We start from the raw sequence: 19988 nt of genomic DNA, 5'->3' as shown, positions 1-19988 counted from the left end.
CAGAATTTCCCAACATTGCAATTGTATAACATAGCTCTCTTAGTTGAAGTAAAACATTGTTACCGACTTATCTCTATGCTGCAGAGCTCAACTCGTTTCATCAGTACGAAATTAGAACGAAAGCCTGTCGGTCGTGTGCGCGGACTATATCAGGCAACAACTTATTTCCGCTGTATGAGTGGCCTTAAAAAGAAAAAAGAATAACATTAAAGTTCTATTTAACATAATCCTTCGGAGCTTAATTTTTTTGTTGTTTTGCTGGCATTGTTCAACTCTATCGCATAGTATTTCAATAATCCCATGTACGACCAGAACCGCCTCTGTAGGGAGCTATTTAATGCTGTCGGTGTCGTTAAAATATACAGCAACGGCAACTAAACTAAACTTAATCTACGGTACGGAAAAGGATTAAAAGTGTTTTAGCGACGTATGTGGATGAGAGTGTGTGTATGCGTGTAGTTCTTGCTAAAAATATTAACCACAAAGGCGGAGGATGTGGCACTGCTGGCACCGAACCGTGGATTACTGTGCTATGCGGTGCTCCAGCTTCTCATTGCCATAGCTAACACTTGGAATTTAATAATAACCTATCAGTAGATATTTAAGCGATCTCGGTTGGTACATCATGGCTGGTTAACTTTACGGATGCCATGCTTGTGTTTACTTTCGGAAACTTTTGCACGTGTGTGTGAGTGTATATCAACATTGGCTTTTTATGGAGCATAAAACCGTTATGCCATACAAATACAAACAAAAAAGAAACAACAACATACATTAATATTATGTGTGAATATAAAACAAATAAAAAAGCGCTTCATGTTGCGTGTGTGTGAGTGCGTGCCAGTGTGCATTGGCATTTGTCAACTACGTTAAAGCTAGATAGACAGACAATTCTATACAAATAAATATGTATTTATACGTTCATTCATTCATTCTTTCATTCTATCACCATCATCCATTCATAACAATTTGTGATGTACGAAGGATATGATTGCTGGTTATGTTTGTCATTCCATTACGCAAATTTGTTGTTTAAGCCTACAATCAAACCCACACATACACACATTTAACTATGTTCATATGCGTACAAGTGCTAAGAAATTATGTTGGCTGTTGGATGGAAGCTGTGTGACATTAAACTAAATGCAAATGTATGGACCTGTATCACACATTGTTGTGTTATTATTATTATGGTTTGCGGACTGATATGTCATGTCCAAATGCTGAATGGCATGCCTGCCTGCATCTAGTTGATTGAAATGATGTTGAACATACTGTTGAAAACGGAAATTAAACATAACCAACTCGGATTAAATCCGCTTCTACATCAGTTTTCTGTATAACAAATGAAGTTTTTAATTAACTTACTCCTGAATATTTATTTAATTTTTGTTTGCGATAACCTACATCACTTCTCCTTATCATAAGCCTTCCGTGTACTACGATTGCTTGTAGAAAAAAGTTACACCCTCAAAGGGTACGAAAAATACTTTTCAGATTTATTTTATCAAGCTTAAAGAATTTGCGTTAAGGTGCTAAGGACCTTTGTGCTAAATTTCTTCGCAACTACATTTAATTTTCTAGCACTGACGTGATTATTGTTACACCACACGCAATTAAAATTCTGTGTTCTTTTTATATAGTAGGCTATAGCGTTCCTATTTGACCACATACGTCAACATAACGTTTTTATCCGCTAAATATGTTTCGATCACTATCAGTAACAATAGGCGTCTTTTGTAGCCGGAACCTGAAAATAGTGTTCTTATTTCCCGGACGTTTTCGATTTCCGATAAGTCGGGAAATATTTTTCAATCGCAATCTTTTATAATATAACGAGTATACGTGCATGCTGCTTCGTTAGCAGAAAATTCAACGTTACCACGTTTTTTTAAAATATATATTTTCAACTACATCAATAGATAAAATTACATATTTTTCCAATTATACGATGCCCTACACCACTGTGAATTTTGACCAAATAGTTTCCCTTCAGTGATGAAAGTACCTAGAATAACCTCCACATCAAGGCTTATTCCTCGGAGGACCAAAAGAGTTGATTTGTAAAGAGCAGATGTCTTAAACAATTCTAGCACTAATTAGGAATTGACCAGAGTTGGGCAAATCTAAGTCCAAATGGTTCCAAATAGTTCAGACAACGATGCAGTGTTCGTTTTTCATTACTTTTAAATACTTCCCAGGCCGATATAATTAAATGAAACTTTCAATTAACAGTTCTTTTGTGTTTTCATGCGTTTTCATAGTTCTGACCTTCGGAGTTGATACATTAAAAATATATTTTGATGTACTACCCAACACTAGAACTGACTGAAATATTTTGGTGGTGACTGAAATATTTTGGTGAACGCGAAAATATATGTGGAGCCTTATCTAAATCAGAATCAACTTCAATATAAATATATTGATTGCTTGACGTTTAGGCCAGAAAAGTTTGAGCACACAAAAGAAAAAATACAAATATTTTTTGTCAATACATTACATACATGAACATTTTTGCCTCCAAAGTGATTTGGAATGACATAGAATTGTGCATTTTCACTCATGATTTTTAAAAGAGCGTGACCCTCACAAGATGCACTCCATTGGCACTGAATTTGAACTATCCTTTGGATTTGAATTTTAACTAACCCTTTAGGGTAGAATAGGATGCAGTCCACCTTACATCCAAATGTAGCCAATACAATAATTTAGAACTCTCTAGTACATCGCAAAAACAAGTTCTTAATTATTGTCTTTATGTTGGATCGAGAATCTCAATGGTTTGGCTTTTATATGCCAAAAAATCCACAAAACCTGGATAAAAAACTTCAAGTCAAAATCCGGGGGCACGATTTTCACCGTACACATATGGTCTAGTGGACTTTTTTGCTCAATACAATCTCAAGAATCAGATACTCCAGGCGCCCGACTTCATGTGAACTGCATCAAAACATGCCGTGATGGAACTAGTCTACATTTGCCTACTTCCAACTTATTTTGCTGGGTTTATACATTTTTAAATATGTATTGAGAAATTTATAAAAGTATTGGTGAAAAAGTTGTGTGCCTTTGCTATTGTCTTCTCAAAATTGTCTGTGTGAAAACGTCAAGTAATGTTTAGAAAAAATTCCGTTACACATTCCATATGTCATCAATACTAAATAACATATGTACTTGCTTGGTATATAAAAAACAAATAGGGCGCATATACGAGTATTCTCATTCTCACCAAAATAGCGTTCACCAATAGCGTCGTGCGACCTGTACTTTGATAACAAAAATGCATGGCATAATTTGCCAAATTATATTGAAAACGGTCCAGATTTGGATATAGCACCTATATACATACATATATTTTCGGTCGATTTGAGATATTTGATGTACCAAACACACTATGTCTGTCTAATTTTGACAAAATTTGGACATTAAATTCACCAAAGTATTTTGAAAACAAATCTGTTCGTGTATTAAACGCAGCAAAAACAAATATGGGCGTTTTTTTTTGAAATTTGCGAATGTTGCGATGTTTGATATAGAAAACAATTCGCCTTGCCCGACTTTGATCCTTTTCTTACTGGTTTCCTAATGCCAGTGGTACAATGCCTATTAGCAATTAGTAATCTTCGTACCCCGAAAACACGCACACTCTGGCACTACCCGTCCATACCACCTTAATGACCCCCACGAATTTTTACCTCTTTATCTCAACCCTAATACAGAATATCAGTATTGCAGCTCTATACACAATACCTAGGTTTCAACATTTAGTAAAGCTTACACTGACTGTGTAGCAACGAAATGTCTTTTATTTTTGCATTGCACATAGTGGTAGAAAAGGTAAATAAATTAGATTTTGTATAGATTTTCTGTTTAACTTTTGAAGTTAAATTTTCCAAACAAAGGTATTTCCAAGATGCCTGTCTGCTTCCAAAACTTGATATTTCGTCGAAGCATATGCAAAATACGTTAAAAAGTCACTTCACTTTATTCCTGAATTAGTATTTTTTTAATAAAATAGATTTAACATCAATAAATGTAAATGCCGTTTTACTTAAAATTTTAACATTTGAAATAATTGGTCTGTTCCAGAACTGCAAGAATCTACTAATTTGTACTATTTTTTCCGATAACATAAAGGAAAAATTGATATCGTAGTAAAAATTAGTAGTTTCTTGCAGGTTCTGGAACAGACCATTCATTTGAATTTACATTTCCATTGAACGAACGAATTTGATTTCAAAATACATTGGTGAATTTATTTAATGTCCAAATTTTGTCAAAATTAGACAGACATAGTGTGTTTGATACATCAAATATCTCAAATCGACCGAAAATATATGTATATATGTATATAGGTGTTATATCCATATATATAGTCATAAATTGTTCATACTATGTACCTAATTCATTTATGTTCATTGTCATAAAAAGCCTCAATAAATTTTCAAAATATTCATGAGTTAAATTGAAAAAATCGCTCATGTACAGTTTAATATACATACAGTGTTGCGCATATCAAAAGCAACAAATCCAGTATTACGCAGTAATTAAATTTTTGGATCCGTTAATTTTTTTTTTAAATGTAATATGTTGTGTCCAGTTGTTCTTTGTTATGTACAGAGAGCTTTCAACTAGTTGTTTCTGTAATTTGTAGTTGGATGGGATAACAACAACAATATTGACTGATCCTTGAGAATGGGGAGTGCAAAACAAAAGCAACAACGGAATATTATTAACAATTGTAGTCTTATCGGTTTTAATTAGCATGTTAGTGTCATTTGTGGAAAAATTTGCATTTGTTATCCTAACAGAGTTGCCATCTCCTCAATACTCTCAAATCAAAAATTTTCCCTTATATAAAATTTTAAATTGTTAAATATTCATTCGGAAAGTGGTTTAGTAGTAAAATGTCTCGATTAAATTCATCCGCAACTGTGTTTATTTCCTCCGCTTTCCATTTAATAAAAACGCAACTGATTTTGCTTCTTCATTTTTTTTAGATTGTCTTCCCAGGACCAGTAAAAATTTCGACATGGACTAAACTCCAAAACTAATTTCCGCAACTTTAGTCTGTATTTCTATATTGTATAACAAATTCATAGGAATGTATACTCTTTTTTGTCTTTGGAAGAAATTATGTCGCTGCTGGTACTGATCATCAAACTGGCTACTTGCTTGCTTGTAGAGATTTCGGACGGCAATTCAACAATTCTTACAAAAGTTCTTAACTAGTCAGTGATTTCTTTCGATATTTGATAACTTCAATTTAATATTACTAAATATGAATAGACTTCTATTTTATCTACTGTTTTTCTTATTAGGACGACGGTCATTATTTATGAAAGTTTTTAATTGATGAGCTAACATGACCGAAGGAGTTTGTATTTAAAAAGCGAATTATAACGAAGTCCCACACACCCAACCAATATGTAACGATCGTTTCGCTGGTGGTTTTTCAGCTCATCAGGCATATCGGATGTGAATGGCTAGAATATAAAGGCAGAGTTTGGTAACATCTATTTATACGGACATTATTGCAAATTTGCAGATATGAAGTATTTTTGAAGTTTTTTGTCTATTGATCCCACCTAGTGTCTAGAATCATTTCTCATACATACACATGTATAATCGAAGGGGTTTTTATTTCATGAACTATACGCCTTCCAGTTTGGAAGTTTGATAGATTGGCAGTGGTTTAGAATGCTAAGACATCGGCTACATTGTCTTAGCACTGTTGGAGAGGTCCCAGGTTTAAACCTCAGCTGGCGCTGAGTTACAAAGGAATTATACTAGTATAATACCCTTGTTAAATAACGAATCATAGACAATTATCGACCAATGCACATTTTTAATTCTCTTTACATTCTCATGTAACAACATTGATTTGATCCACTATGTCATACAATTCTGTACTGATATCGATTACTATTACGCCTTGTGTTCCTTGTTGTGAAATATGATATTTCAATAAAATATTTATACTATATAGTTTGAAATGTTATAGATAGCAGTATCTCATACATGCAACTTCAATGCTATATTGCCAAATTATGTTCAGTGAAAGGCAAAACCATCCCATTAATGAGTAGGAGACACAAAAATGTAGGTTAGGTTATACATATGTATGTATGTAGTTTGATCGTTATGTCCGAATCTGAATTATGTAGTCGAGTTCAAACTACAAGTTTTGTGTTTTCTGCATTGTGATGACAATTGATAACAACTGCTTTGTAGCATAGATTTTTGGTCCAATTTTGTCAGAGAGTTCGATATACAATTATCTGTCTAGCAATGCAAACACCTTTATATAAATTTAAAACAAATATGCAGCAATATTTAGATCCAAGCAAATATCTACGAGTATAATTCATCACAAAGAAGATGGAGAAGACACAAAAAATAATTATTTGGTTATTTTTAAATAGATTGCAAGTCAAACTATTTATGTAAAGTGACATTTTTAATTTTGTGCATGAATAACATGGATGCCAGTATTTTGCCTTAAATAGTGTTTGAAATTGACAAGAAACTAATACCAATAATGTTTTTTTGATTAGAAGACAACATATGTATAATGTATACAGTGATTTCAATGTGTTATTTTAGTATTTGTCCTGAATGTTATGCTCGTACTTATTTTCATGGGGATTTGATTAAACTGATGGCACTCCACATTCCTTAAATGCTTTTTTTTATTTTCAACGAAAATCCAGAGTCCGTATCCCAAAAAAATGTATACGGACAGATGGAAGTACGTCAATAGCTGAATCGATTAAAATCTATGAGAAGTGGTTAATGCTACTAAAATATATGACAAGTGAATAACGCTAAAATAAAACGTGGGTCTAAAAACACGATCTAGAAGTGTTACGAAACACCTTTGCCGAAAGAAACTTAAAAGACACTCTACAATATATCAAATGAATCTTTTTAAGATAATATTTTTTTCACATTGCGCAAAACTTTCCATACAACAATAACATTAAATGGCAGAACGTTTCAGTCATGTTTATATCATAACCATTTGCAGTTGTCTGCCTTCATCGGATTTGCTTAAATAAAATTGTTATTGTACATTAATTTTTATGGCAAACATGTGTTATTGTTTCTGAAAACCTTGGCAGATTTAATGTACACAACAACGCAAGGAATAATCATATTTTGAAAAATATATTAAATACAACTTAAATCTTTTGGTATATTCATAAAACAATTTGTCGTAATTTTATGACTACTTCTTTGATGGTTAGCACTAGTTTAAGTTTGTATGGCCACATGCACTAAAGCACCCATAAAATTGCAGATTTTATCTCGACTACCGGGTTATGAAGGAGAGATAGACAGACGGTCCAATCTCAGCTCCTGAAACAACAGGACATACTGGACCCCCAATTGAGCAAAATGATTATATAAATTAAAACAAGTAAGAAAGGGAAAGGGGCTGTCCATTTAATACCATATGGTTCCCAAGAAAGTACTCATATTATTTCAAAACTTATGACATTTCTAAATAGATTAACTAAAACGACCAAAATAGTCGCCCATTTCGACAACATTCTTGAGTTATCCATGTCTTTGCTATTTTACGATATACATTAAAATAACTTACATAAATTCAAAGACAATACCTACATTTCTTCACCAAACAAAAAATATGTTGGTCCAAAGAAATGTTTATATCCTCAGTCTTTTTTGCATACGGGCAAAATGAGCCTCATCGAATGTACGGAAAAGTGCAGTTTAAAATCTGCTCTCAAATCGCTTTGATTTTTGTTGTATCCACTTGTATTCGCTGTCCCCATTACGACATTACAAGTTTTTCTCAGGGCAGTCCATACTGCAAGATAAAATGGCCCGAAGGGTGTAAAAAACCGCTGTGGCACCATGTGTACGAGGGGGAACCAGAAAAGTTTCCAACCCAATAATGAAAATGCGAATATTTATCATCAAAAATAGTTTTATTGTTTTCTTAAGTAGTCTCCAGCATGATTTATATATGAATTTTTTCATGCGCTCGAACCAATTTTTGAAGCACTTTTTCCACTCCGACTGAGACACCCCCAAAATATGGTTTTGAACGCATTTACAGCATCTTCTGGCGATTGCTGCTATTTTTCGGGCTCATACGCATAGTTCCATGATTATCTAGATGACAAATCATCTTATAAACGGTTTTTGAAGCACCGCGATCGTATTTTTTCGAAATTTCTTGCTCCGATTGACACGAGATTCAACGAGAACACCCTACCCAGATGCTTATGCAATATAAAATGCCAGTTGGTGGCCAAGAATGCCTCCATCAGGCGATCTGCATTGTCCGTTCACGCACGGTTTAATTTTCGTCCGTTTTTGGACGATCGATTTCATTAAACTAGTTTTTCGTAGACATACAAGTATTTAATTTGATCGATGTAGTCTTGCCGTGATAATCCACGTCGAAAGTTGTAAAAACTTATCACACGAAAATGTTTATGAGTTAATTCCATTTTTTTTTTTTTGGCAAACTGATTTTTTCAAGTCACTGTAAACAACTCAACACGTGGTCATACGTACTGAGAACGTTTATGCTAAAAAATATCAAACTTTTCAATGGAAAATGTAAAATGGTACATGGCATGATCTATGTATATCGGTCCACTCCTTCGAGTACCTCTCCAAAGTTTCAAACTTGTCTTTAAAATGGTACGCGATATATCTGTTGAACGGAGCAATCGATTTGGTTCCAACTTTGAATCTTCTAATATTTTGTCCATATGTAGTTAATTTTCGAAAATAGTCTATATCGGTCTTCTCCTTAGAGTACCTTTCCCACAAAAGTTCAATATTTATATTTAAGTGCAGTATATGGTCTGCTCGAATATCCTTTGGCTGTTGTGGTCCTGTTTACAGCGATATTATGTTTTTCACGGGCAAGTCCATAAATCCTGATGTAGTAGTCCAAAACCTCTAAGTTATGCGATGACCAGCTGAAATGACTGGAGGGCGACTATTGAAAAGAAATGACTTCCAAATAAGTTGCACTTGCAAAAGGGACCATGCCGATGCATTCTTTCAGGTAAAACCTTCGCAACGATTTTAAGCTTTAATCGAAATATATACATTTTGTCGGCTAGTTCAAACATGCCACAAAATCTAAAAACCTCCTAAATACATACATTTTTGGGAAAATGATTTTAACTCTGCAACCGGTTGTTGATTTAGTAGTTAATCTGCCCATATATGTATGTTTCAATTCGCACAGGTTGAGGCTATATCTCTATCGACTGAAACTTTTTTACTCTCGTTAAAATCTGATCTTTGGAACGAAATTAGTGTATATATTATTAAGTTGTTGTTGTTTCATTCGAAGAAAGAACTGTCCCCAAAGTGGGAAGGTGTAATTGTACGCTATTGCAATCTACCCGAATAAATAACAGTACGTTTGCTTTATACTGGATTAGGTGAATTTAGTTGATTTAAATTGTCAACTCCATTGTTTACACCCCACAAAAGTGCTCCAATTTTTCCATGGTATACGTTTTTTACTCCCAACAAATTAACTTGTATAAGGGCTATTGAGTACTCAATGGGTAAAAAGTTCCCGTGAATATTCTCCTCCATTTATACATCCCATTTTAAAGCACCTACTTTCTTTACGCTTTAATTTGACATTTTAAATTCGCTGAGCGTAGGAAAAGTCCATCCAAACAATTCTCCGGTCTAATTACATTGCTAAATAAATTGTTGCTTTACTAACCTCTAATAAATAAGTTTCGAATGAATTGTAGTTCGAATTGAATTGTTGTCATATAAAGAAAATTTTAAAATGTCATTTACTTCCTCCGAAGTGAAAGAAATTATGAAATTTGTAAAGGTAGTAAATTACAAAAAAATAATTACATTTCACTCCTAGTAGAGGATCGATTCTTCAGTGATTTTAGAAATCTTTCAGTCTATGTGCATAGAAACAACAGTAAATCCTGAGTGGGACAGCCAACCCCTACAAACCAGCTTCAATTCCAAAGATTCTAGGAGTAATATGTGAGCTTAAGGTATGAACATTGTGAACTGTACCATGTAATCAGGCAGGTAAACGGCTATTGATTATTTAAAGTACTAAATTGATGAATAAAAAAACTTAATTTTAGTTGGAAGTGGGTATGATGATAAGATTTTATATATTTTAGGGAAAATTAAGACAACTTTAAGTTTTTTAGCATTGATAACAAAAAACATTTTGTTTTTTTATTCCCCCATACATTCATATATATTCTTCCTACAATGATAAATGAATATTTGGAGTGAAATTAATTGTTGCGCATTTCGTACATGTCTCAGAGTTCTTAGAAATATGTTTTCTAGCTACATTTGTGTTGGCTTTTGTTATTTTATAAACGTGTTACCTGAATAGCGGTGTATTTATTTTTTTATTGAGTTTCATCATTTGTTGCTTTCCCTTCAAAGTATGAATTGTCATTTATTTTAATCATCCGCTTCCTAAAAAAGTACGTCAAATAATGCCAAGGCATCCCACGTGTTGATTCCGGGCGTTTGTTCTCCATTTTTGATCTTTTGCTTCATTGTTATATCTTCCGACGCCAGGTGTTTCTAAATGAATATTTCATGGCATTTAAAAGTTGGCATTTCATGTCTATCTTTTTCTGCCGTTGAATTCCTTTCAAGACTTGTTTTTTGGTTTTCTTTTTGTTGCCCACATAACCGAATTATGTGGCCGAGAGCATAATTCTACAATGTCTCAAGCGATAGGCAGAAAATATGTAAATGGGCGTATGAATGTTTTAGCGATTTATTGTATATACATTTGCGTGTAAATCAACTTACACACGCACTATCCTTGGGCTTCAAAAATTGAATAACACAACATCTTTCTTTTAATCCTTATTTGTTACGATTTTAAAGAATTGTTTTTATGATTAGAAAGAAACGCTTACCTATCACTTTATGGCAAAATATAATAACATAATATCATTGAATGGAACGACGTCCTGTCAGATTAAATGATACATTTCCATAATCCTTTGCATGTACAATCAAAATAGTCTTGCTTATTACATTGACAGCAAGGATTTTTGTTTCAAAGCTTTAAGATTGTATATAAAAACACAAACGGATGAGCAAACAAAGGAAACATCGTATTACATACTTTCTGGAAAGTGATCAATAAAATAATATTTTATATGAGGCGCTCAGCGCTAAAACGGCCCAACGCACAAACAAAATATAAAAGTGCCGACCTATCTTTAAATCAGCCAGTTCGGTTAAAATTTTTATCTAAAACCCTGAAAAAATATCGAAAATCGTGAGGTACCGTTATATAGGGCCTATACCAAAAAAATGGACCTAAGTTGACGATTTTTGGTGGAGAAGTTTCGTGGCCACTGAGAACCTCAAATGCCAAATTACAGCTATTTCGGTTAAAACTATATATTTTTCCTCAAAATACCGAAAATCGGGAGGAACCGTTATATGGGGGCTATACCAAAACATGGAACTATATAGCCCATCATCGAACTTGAACTGCCTGCAAACAAAAGACGCATCTTCCCAAAATATCAGCGTTCAATCTCAATTTTGGTAGATGCTAGAGTGATAACCACAGACGGACGGACGGACTTGCATAGATCGACTTAGAATTTTACCCTGATCAAGAATATATATATATATATATATATATATATATATATATATATATATATATATATATATATATATATAGTGCAATTTCGTGAAAATTCACCTTTGGCCCCATACAAATTACTAAGAAAAGTTTGAGGTCCCAGTGGCTCGTGTTAACATATTCCGATTGTGCATATAATTACTTTTTGAGTCGATTTGTCGATTTTTAAGTATTTGGTGCACCAAACACGCTATATATCTTATTTCGACGAAATTTGGAATGTGTCACTGAATTCGGTCTAGAAATAAATGTGCCGAATTATATCGAAATCGGTTTAGATTTGGATATAGTTTCCATATATATTTTCGACCGATTTCAATGAAATTTAGAATGTGTTACTGAATTCGGTCTTATAATATATGTGCCAAATTATATCGAAATAGGTTCAGATTTGGATATAGTTCCCATATATATTTTCGGCCAATTTCACGTATTTGCTTCACCAAACAAGCTATATACTTCCGATTGTGATGAAATTTGGAATGTGTGACTGAATTCGGTCTTAAATTAAAATAAAAGTGCCAAATTTTATCGGAATAGGTTCAGATTTGGATATAACTACCATATATATTTTCGGCCGATTTCAGGTATTTGCTGCATCAAACACCCTATATCTGTCCAATTTTGATGAAATTTAAAATGTGTGACTGAATTCGGTCTACAAATAAATGTTCCAAATTATATCGAAATTGGTTCAGATTTATATATATCTCCCATATATAATATGCATATTCACAGTGGTGTAGGGTATCATATGGTCGGCCCCGCCCGTCTTTGATCCTTTTCTTACTGGTTATATTTTATACATCAAAAAATTAGAACTGAATGATGGAAGATTTTTTTGAAAATGAAAAGGTATAGCCGAAGAGATTCTCACATAGCCACCAAATAATGCTACCGGTTTTGCTGTTAGTTACGCTACACATCAGGCATATTGGATGTGGAAATGGCTTCTCTGGTATATTTTTAACTGTAAGTTATATTTTTAACTGTAATTTAAGAACCAAATTAAATCGGTTCAGATTTGGATATATGTATGTATGTAGCTCCTATAAATATGTTAACTCGATTTTATGTATTTGATGTACAAAACGTCCAAAATCTCTCCAATTTTGATGACATTTGGAAAATGGCACCTAATTTGGACTAGAAATAGGTTTGTCAAATTATATTGAAATCATTTCAGATTTGGATATAGCTCCCATATAAATTTCTCGTTGTTTTGATTAAATTTGAAAAATGTGACGGAATTCGGACTTGAAAGAAGTTTGTCGATTTAATAATATAATTTTCGCCTAAATTGAAATATCATCCTAATTTGAAATATTTTACTGTTACCGACACATTTTTCATTTCTCTTTTCTGTAGAATTGGTTCTCAGTTTGGTTCTCCGGTTCAACATTAGGGTGTCCCAAAAAAATATGTATTAAAGTGAATACCACCCAAATTCTTCTCGTCACGAGTTTTCAGTTACCATGATATAAGAAATCGCTAATATCACAAAACATATTTTTTTTAACATACATATAAGAAAGGATAGTAAAAATACTTAAAAATATTCAACAAAATGTAAATTCAGCACCTTAAACCGAGTTTAATTTTTGGTCATAACTGCCAAAACCGCAGATGTCCGCTAAAGTCTAAACAGTTTTGAAATCTGAGCAGTCAGTTCAGCATTGTTTTCTGCTAAAAATAAATGTTTTTTAAAGTTTAAACCACATTTTGTAAAACAACTGTTATGCAAAAAGAGAACCTCAGAACCACATACATATTTTCAAACACTATCAAATTCTATGTGATAATTAAAATTAAATTTTATAATAACACACAACTTTGCTTGTGTGATCGCTGTATTTGTGGTTTTAAATCATTTAATTGAATTGATTAGCTTCCCGCATAATTAGATTGGCTACAATAACGGGCAAATAATACCATTTTTAATTTAAATTATAACTCTCTTTTATTCGTTTTAATGATACAGATGAATTGCTATTTAAATCGCTACATACAGTGTTGAACATTACATTTCAAACATACATTGAACATATGTTGAAAAGATGATATCAACAAAAGAAAAAAAACTTTCATAATCAAATTACTTTTTCAAATAAACAAAAATCAAAGTTATGGCCTTTTTCTCTAAGACGATTCGAATTCAAATTCATTTGAATTACTACCAAACTCCCCTTGTTGTAGAAAATGTTTTTGATTGAAAATGAATTGAAATGAATAAAATATTTCTTTCAAAAAAAAAAAAAAACAAAACAAAAGTTTGATAGTAGTTCAAACGAATTTCTATTCGAATCGTCTTAGTGAAACAGGCTATTAATAGTTTCTTATAATTATAAATAATAGATTTATCACGATGCTTGATCCTTCGAAACCACTTTCTGTTGCATGTACATATTTTTATAGACACTGTCCATGATGGTAATTAGTTAATTAATTTCTTCAATTTAGTTTAAAAATTTGTGAAAGAAATAAAATGATTTTAAAGTATCATATCACTTAGTTTTTTTGTTACAAAATGTTATGTCCAACACTGTCATTATGACTACAAAACCAAAAACTCTATTAATTAATTGCATATTTATTTAACATAACCAAACATGTGTTCATATGCATTAATCGAAACATAATTATGTGTAATAAATTAATGTCAGGGTACATGTACAACATAAAACATGTATGTTTTAATCTACTCGACAGGACTTTCATCATGTCCTTTGTCTATTTATTTGGCACATATTTCCAAATAAGGTACATTAAAATGTGGAACACGTACATAAGTATGTATGTACATATGGATGTATTGATTTACTAAAATTGTATTAGTCAATTGACGCCGTCTCAGAAAATGGAAACAAACTTTGCTTCCAAGGAATGTTGTGTTTTACATTCCGACAACTGGGACATGTAAATCTATCCTAAAGAATGAAGATCAATTTCCGATTTAAATTTGTGACATGCAAAATATGGTTACACGCATACTTTTGCACACAAACGTACTGCATATTCTATCGATACTGCAACAATAGTGACATAGTGACATGCTATGTGTATTATATATTATGAGATATTTATCGACATACACATGTATTAGAGAGTAACACGCCTTCCCTTTATTTTAAATTCTTCAATTTTTTGTAGCGTTTTTTTCTGGCTGTATATATTTACAATTAATGTGCTTAAATAAGAAGGAAAGGAAAAAATTACAATAAAATGGAAAAATTACGCTGATATGAAACTGATATCAGCACTTTTAACACACTCATTTTTGAAGTGTTATCATCAATGCGTAACCAGGCAGAGGTTTTAGCAATTAGGGCAACAAGACCCATGACACTTTGCTATGTTATAATTTCCTTTCTGGGAAACTAGTGAGATATTCTTCTAAAATGGCTACATTGGTTTTGAAGGCACAAGATCTTTTGAGTGTTTAGGCGGACAGACCGATGGACGCACATAGTCAGATTGACTCAGCTCGTCGATACATTCATTTTGGTAAATACACTAGAACACGCATATAAACACATCTTATATAAAAAACAAGTATGAACGACACTTAGGCCTTTTATACCCTCCACCAAATAGGAACAATTAATTTCTTTTCGTTTATGAAAGTACTAAGCCCTTCCTTCTCGTTAAGGCTTAGTCCTTGGAAAATCCCTTCATATTCAGGCAATCACTAATATTTCGGAATTTTCCGCACTGGAAATAATTTAAAAAAGTAAAATTCGTTTAAAATCAATATTTTAAAAAGTTAAAAACTGCCGAATCGACAAAAATATTTAATTTTTGGACATAACTGTGGAAATAAAAAAATGTGAAATTGGGGAAAGGGAACAAATTCCGCACGGAGTTTTTAGTCATGATTACCCTGATTGAAAATGTTTTCTCGTGAAGGTTTTCTACCCCTTGAGAATCCAAAATACCGACATAATTCCCAATCTTAATTTCAAAATTATTTCTTTGCTTAATTTTGAAATTTATAATTATAAAAATTGTTATAAATTTTAGTGTAGAAGCTAGAATGTAAGCGGAATTATACATTTGAGAAGGCTTAAGAGCCAACCAATGCCGTATCCCCAAAATCCTCCTGATTTCATAAATTATTTAGAAACGAAATTATGCCCGAAATTATGTCAGAAGCAGTTCGGAGCAGTTTTACCATACTACGGTATTCGAAAATCGCGGACATGACTCCCAACGATTTTTTCTTAATTTCAAAATTATTTCTTTGCTTAATTTTAAAATTTATAATTATAAATAAATTTTAGAGTAGAAGCTAGAATGTAAGCGGAATTATACATTTGAGAAGGCCTAAGTGCCAACCAATGCCGAAGTATCCACCAAATCCTCCTGATTTCATAAAATTATTTAGAAACGAAATTATGTCAGTAGCTGTTCGGAGTAGTTTTACCATGCTACGGTATTCGACGAAGACATTTTGTATACACGATAATTAATTAAATATTTCAATATAGAGATGTAAAAATATTTTTTTTTTAATTTGGAGTAGTAATTAAAATTATTGTGTTAATCGAGCGACGGTATTCGCTTTTCAGAAAATATGAAAATGAGCAATATTTTACAAAAACTTTTTATTTTCTTAAATAGTGAAAATATTTTTAAAAAAAATTGCGCTATTTTGTTCAAAAATATTTCGCCTGCGGCGCTTTTTGTTTTTCGTACAGCATTTGTAAATGTTAACAACAAATTTTTATTTTCTTGAATAGTAAAAACATATTTGTAAAACATGTCGAGATTTAAAAAAAAAATATTTTCGCCTGCGACGCTTTTCGTTTTTCGTAAAGCATTTGCAAATTTAACAAAAACTTTTTATTTTCCTGCAGATAGAATTTTTATTTAAGATAGGTTTGAAGGCAAATTTTGAATATAGATCAATTTGTATTGGCTTCCATTGGGACTTATGTTAGCTAGGGGGGTCGAACATAGCTCCCAAAAACGGACTTAACTCCCAAAATCGTTTTTGGAGTTATGTACGTTGGGAGTTATGTCACGGCACCCAATGAACCAATTGAGCATTTGTATCTTCTGACAACACGCAATACCCAATTACAGCAATCTCGGTTCGTAAGTTTGACAAAGGACCCTCGAAATACATAGAATTGTGCAACACCTGTTCATGAAAACTGAAGCAGTTCTTAAAATATTTAAGATAAATTCCTAAATAAAACAACAAAACAAATGTTAAAAAATTTAGTTTTGTACTTTTTTTTTTGTAAAATAACAAATATTTCACACTGGTATAAAGGAAAATTGTATTGACAAATTTTAAAAAATTAAGAAACAAAAGTAGTAATCATTCGAATTCCACTACCAAATAGGACTTAAGATTTTTGCAATTAATAGTAGTTTAATACAAAAAAAAAAAAAAAACAAAATTCATTGTTAATAATTGATTTTAAATATTAAATCCCGAAAATTGCATCCAAGCTCACTGTGCAAATTTGTTTTTCTATTTTTTCAAATAGCAGATAAAACAAGAAAAAGAAGTTATGAGTATTTCTTTGCATATACGTTTTACAGAATTCGACATTTACAAGGCGCGATATCTTTGGAACCGTTAGTCGAAAAAAAAAAAAAAAAACTGAAAATATACAAAAATGTTTAGCTGATGAGCAATATCATGACAGGAAATACAAACCCTCATTTTGAAAATGTCGCCGATTTTACTCAGAAATCCCGAAACATAATTTTACTTCGAAACTTAAAAAATCGTATAACACAATAAAAAATGGGATCAGAATGTGTCTGTTTAGAAGCTGTTTTAGGTAGATTAGAAATTAATGTCAATAATACCAATGCAAAAAATCAAACATTCGGAAATTAAAATTGCGATTATATAGTGTAACATAAAATATTACTAAAAATAAGTTATCATCACCCTGAAAATGTTTCTAAATATGTGTACTAGACGATGTTTCCTATTGCATTAAATATTAAATAAATTCCCAATCAATAAGTCATAATGAGATATTAATGAGCCATAATTCATGCCAAGTACATTTGACTTTTTGCCTGTAGTCATAGTTCAGTAACAATATTCACGTATACTTTTTACATGTTGCAAGTTCTGTAATATTTCCGTTTGATGATAGTTTTGAACACTCTACAAAGTATAGACTGGAGTTTGTTTTGAAACTTTTTACATTTTACGAAGCAAAAGTGAAAAGAAAAAATAAAGCGAAAAACTGTAATATAAGGTCATGCGAACTTCACGTCTACATTCCACATTTTACAGCAAAAAAAAATCGTTGAAAAAGTTGGCCGTTAACATACCCTAAAGTAAAAACCATTTAATTTAAATGTGTGTAACTATTTATTATTGAAATAATAAATATAAGGTTTATAGGCGATAATATCAACATAGACCAAAATGTACAAGAAAAATAGACTGCTTGGATAACTCCGAAGTTAACACAGCAAAGACGTTAAACAAATTGTTTTAAAGCTGTTAAACTTTTCGATAATACGAAATATTAATTTAGCTAAACCCTATTTTGAATTCACATGAAAATAGATTACCATTACTTTATAATGCATTATGGATCTGAATTTTCGCTGCTTGGAGCTGCACCCAAACGTAGACCTATACCGAAGATTTTTCGATTTTAGCATTTTTCTTAACTATGGAAGGTATTTGTATTTGCTACTACATCAGAATATGGGCCTAGGTCAAACATTTTTATGAGGCCCATGCCTTAAAATCCTACGGCATTAAAGAATATATTTGAAAGCTGGTTACATAGAAGCATTACAAATGAATAAAGTAACTCCATGTACCCTCCATACTACTGATAACAAAGTTTAGTCCAAACCCTAGTACGTTCAACAAAATTATACTTCATTTTCAATATTTAAAGCCATCCCAGAGCAGTTATGTTTTTCAAGGTTTCAAAATGTATTTTTTGTTTTTTTTTTGACATAGAATTTCAATAGAGGGTCGACTCATTTCGTCCATGGCTTCACCTTGTATTCACACAAATGTACAATATAACTGCATATTTATGTATATATTCGTGTGTGGTTGAAGATCTATGTAATCGTTGGCGGTGTGTCCGTTCCCACTTGTTATCTGTCTACGTTTCCTGAAAATAAATGAACAGCATATACATGTGTATGTCCGTACTTAACTACATACATGCATATGTGCAGTAATACTAACGCGAGAAATTGTGTTCATTTTATGCACTTGAATTGACACTCAAATTCACGCGCGCACTTACACATTCCATCCACACACATCCTAGCCTTGGTAGCGTATACACTTTGGCAAACAGCTAAAAACGTATACGCAATTTTGTTTATTTCCGGCAGAAGAAACTCCAAAAAAATAAAAGAAATAAATGGTGCATACTACCTAGCAACGCTCCCTTAATACTTCGTACAACATTCTGTTAAGCCATGCCAGCCAGATAGGGAATTGCATGTAGGATTGTAAAAAACAAAACTTGGCAAAAGTGAATTATAAAAAAACCCGAGAGAGGACATAAATTGCGCACAGGACCATAAAGACTAGACCAGTACGGAATATTTTCTCAGGCGTGCTGATGTCCTTGTTTTAAATAAAATACAAAAAATGTGAAACCGTGTTAATCGAGGCTACCTCCAATATGTTCATAGCCACGCAAACTGAAGAAACTTTGGCATGCGGTCAGTCGGTCAATTATTTTGTCGCGAGTGAGATAACGAAACAAAAACAACAATAACGCTCAACAGAGCCAAGGCCGCAACAGCAAAAAAGGAAAGTTTTGCATAATTGCTATGTTCAAATATTGATGGATATAAATGTTGGAGCTATTGGATCAGCCCTAGTATTCACACTTATTAAAGTGTTTCTTGTAATCGTGGCTTTACTGCAACAAACAACATCCAGAAAATTCCATTACTATGAACCTGGGCACTGTGTGTCCTACTTGCCCGGTGCTACGATATCATCATTGTGGTTTCTATTGCTCTGCTTGATGTCAACGGCTCACAAAGTACACACAGAGAATTACCAACACCATCTTCGTTGCCAATCTAATTGTTTGCGACACCGTTACTCTGGCAGTTGCTACAGGAGTCACCACCAACTAAATCATCATCGACACCAGTACGGATGCAAAATCCTCTATATCCGCTTAATAACTGGCGGCACATGACCACAAGAATAATGGAAATTTCACAAGCGAAATTTTGGTATCTTCTAATGTTGTTCGTAGCAATGGATGTTGTCGTCGCTGAAATTATTTTACGCATAGATCCTTTGGGTAAGAGCAAATTACTTTTCATATTTAGTTTT

At 32.6% G+C, this 19988-nt stretch overlaps 1 pseudogene; it reads left to right on the top strand.

The window, feature by feature from the left end:
• Window positions 1-19669: 19669 nt before the first annotated feature.
• Window positions 19670-19988, top strand: part of LOC141390819 (uncharacterized) — a 97907-nt pseudogene continuing 97588 nt past the window's right edge.

This window comes from Musca autumnalis, unplaced genomic scaffold, assembly GCF_047663935.1.
Source record: "Musca autumnalis isolate F117 unplaced genomic scaffold, ASM4766393v1 scaffold_1, whole genome shotgun sequence".
Classification (NCBI taxonomy): domain Eukaryota; kingdom Metazoa; phylum Arthropoda; class Insecta; order Diptera; family Muscidae; genus Musca; species Musca autumnalis.
This window is presented reverse-complemented; position numbering and strand designations above follow the sequence as displayed.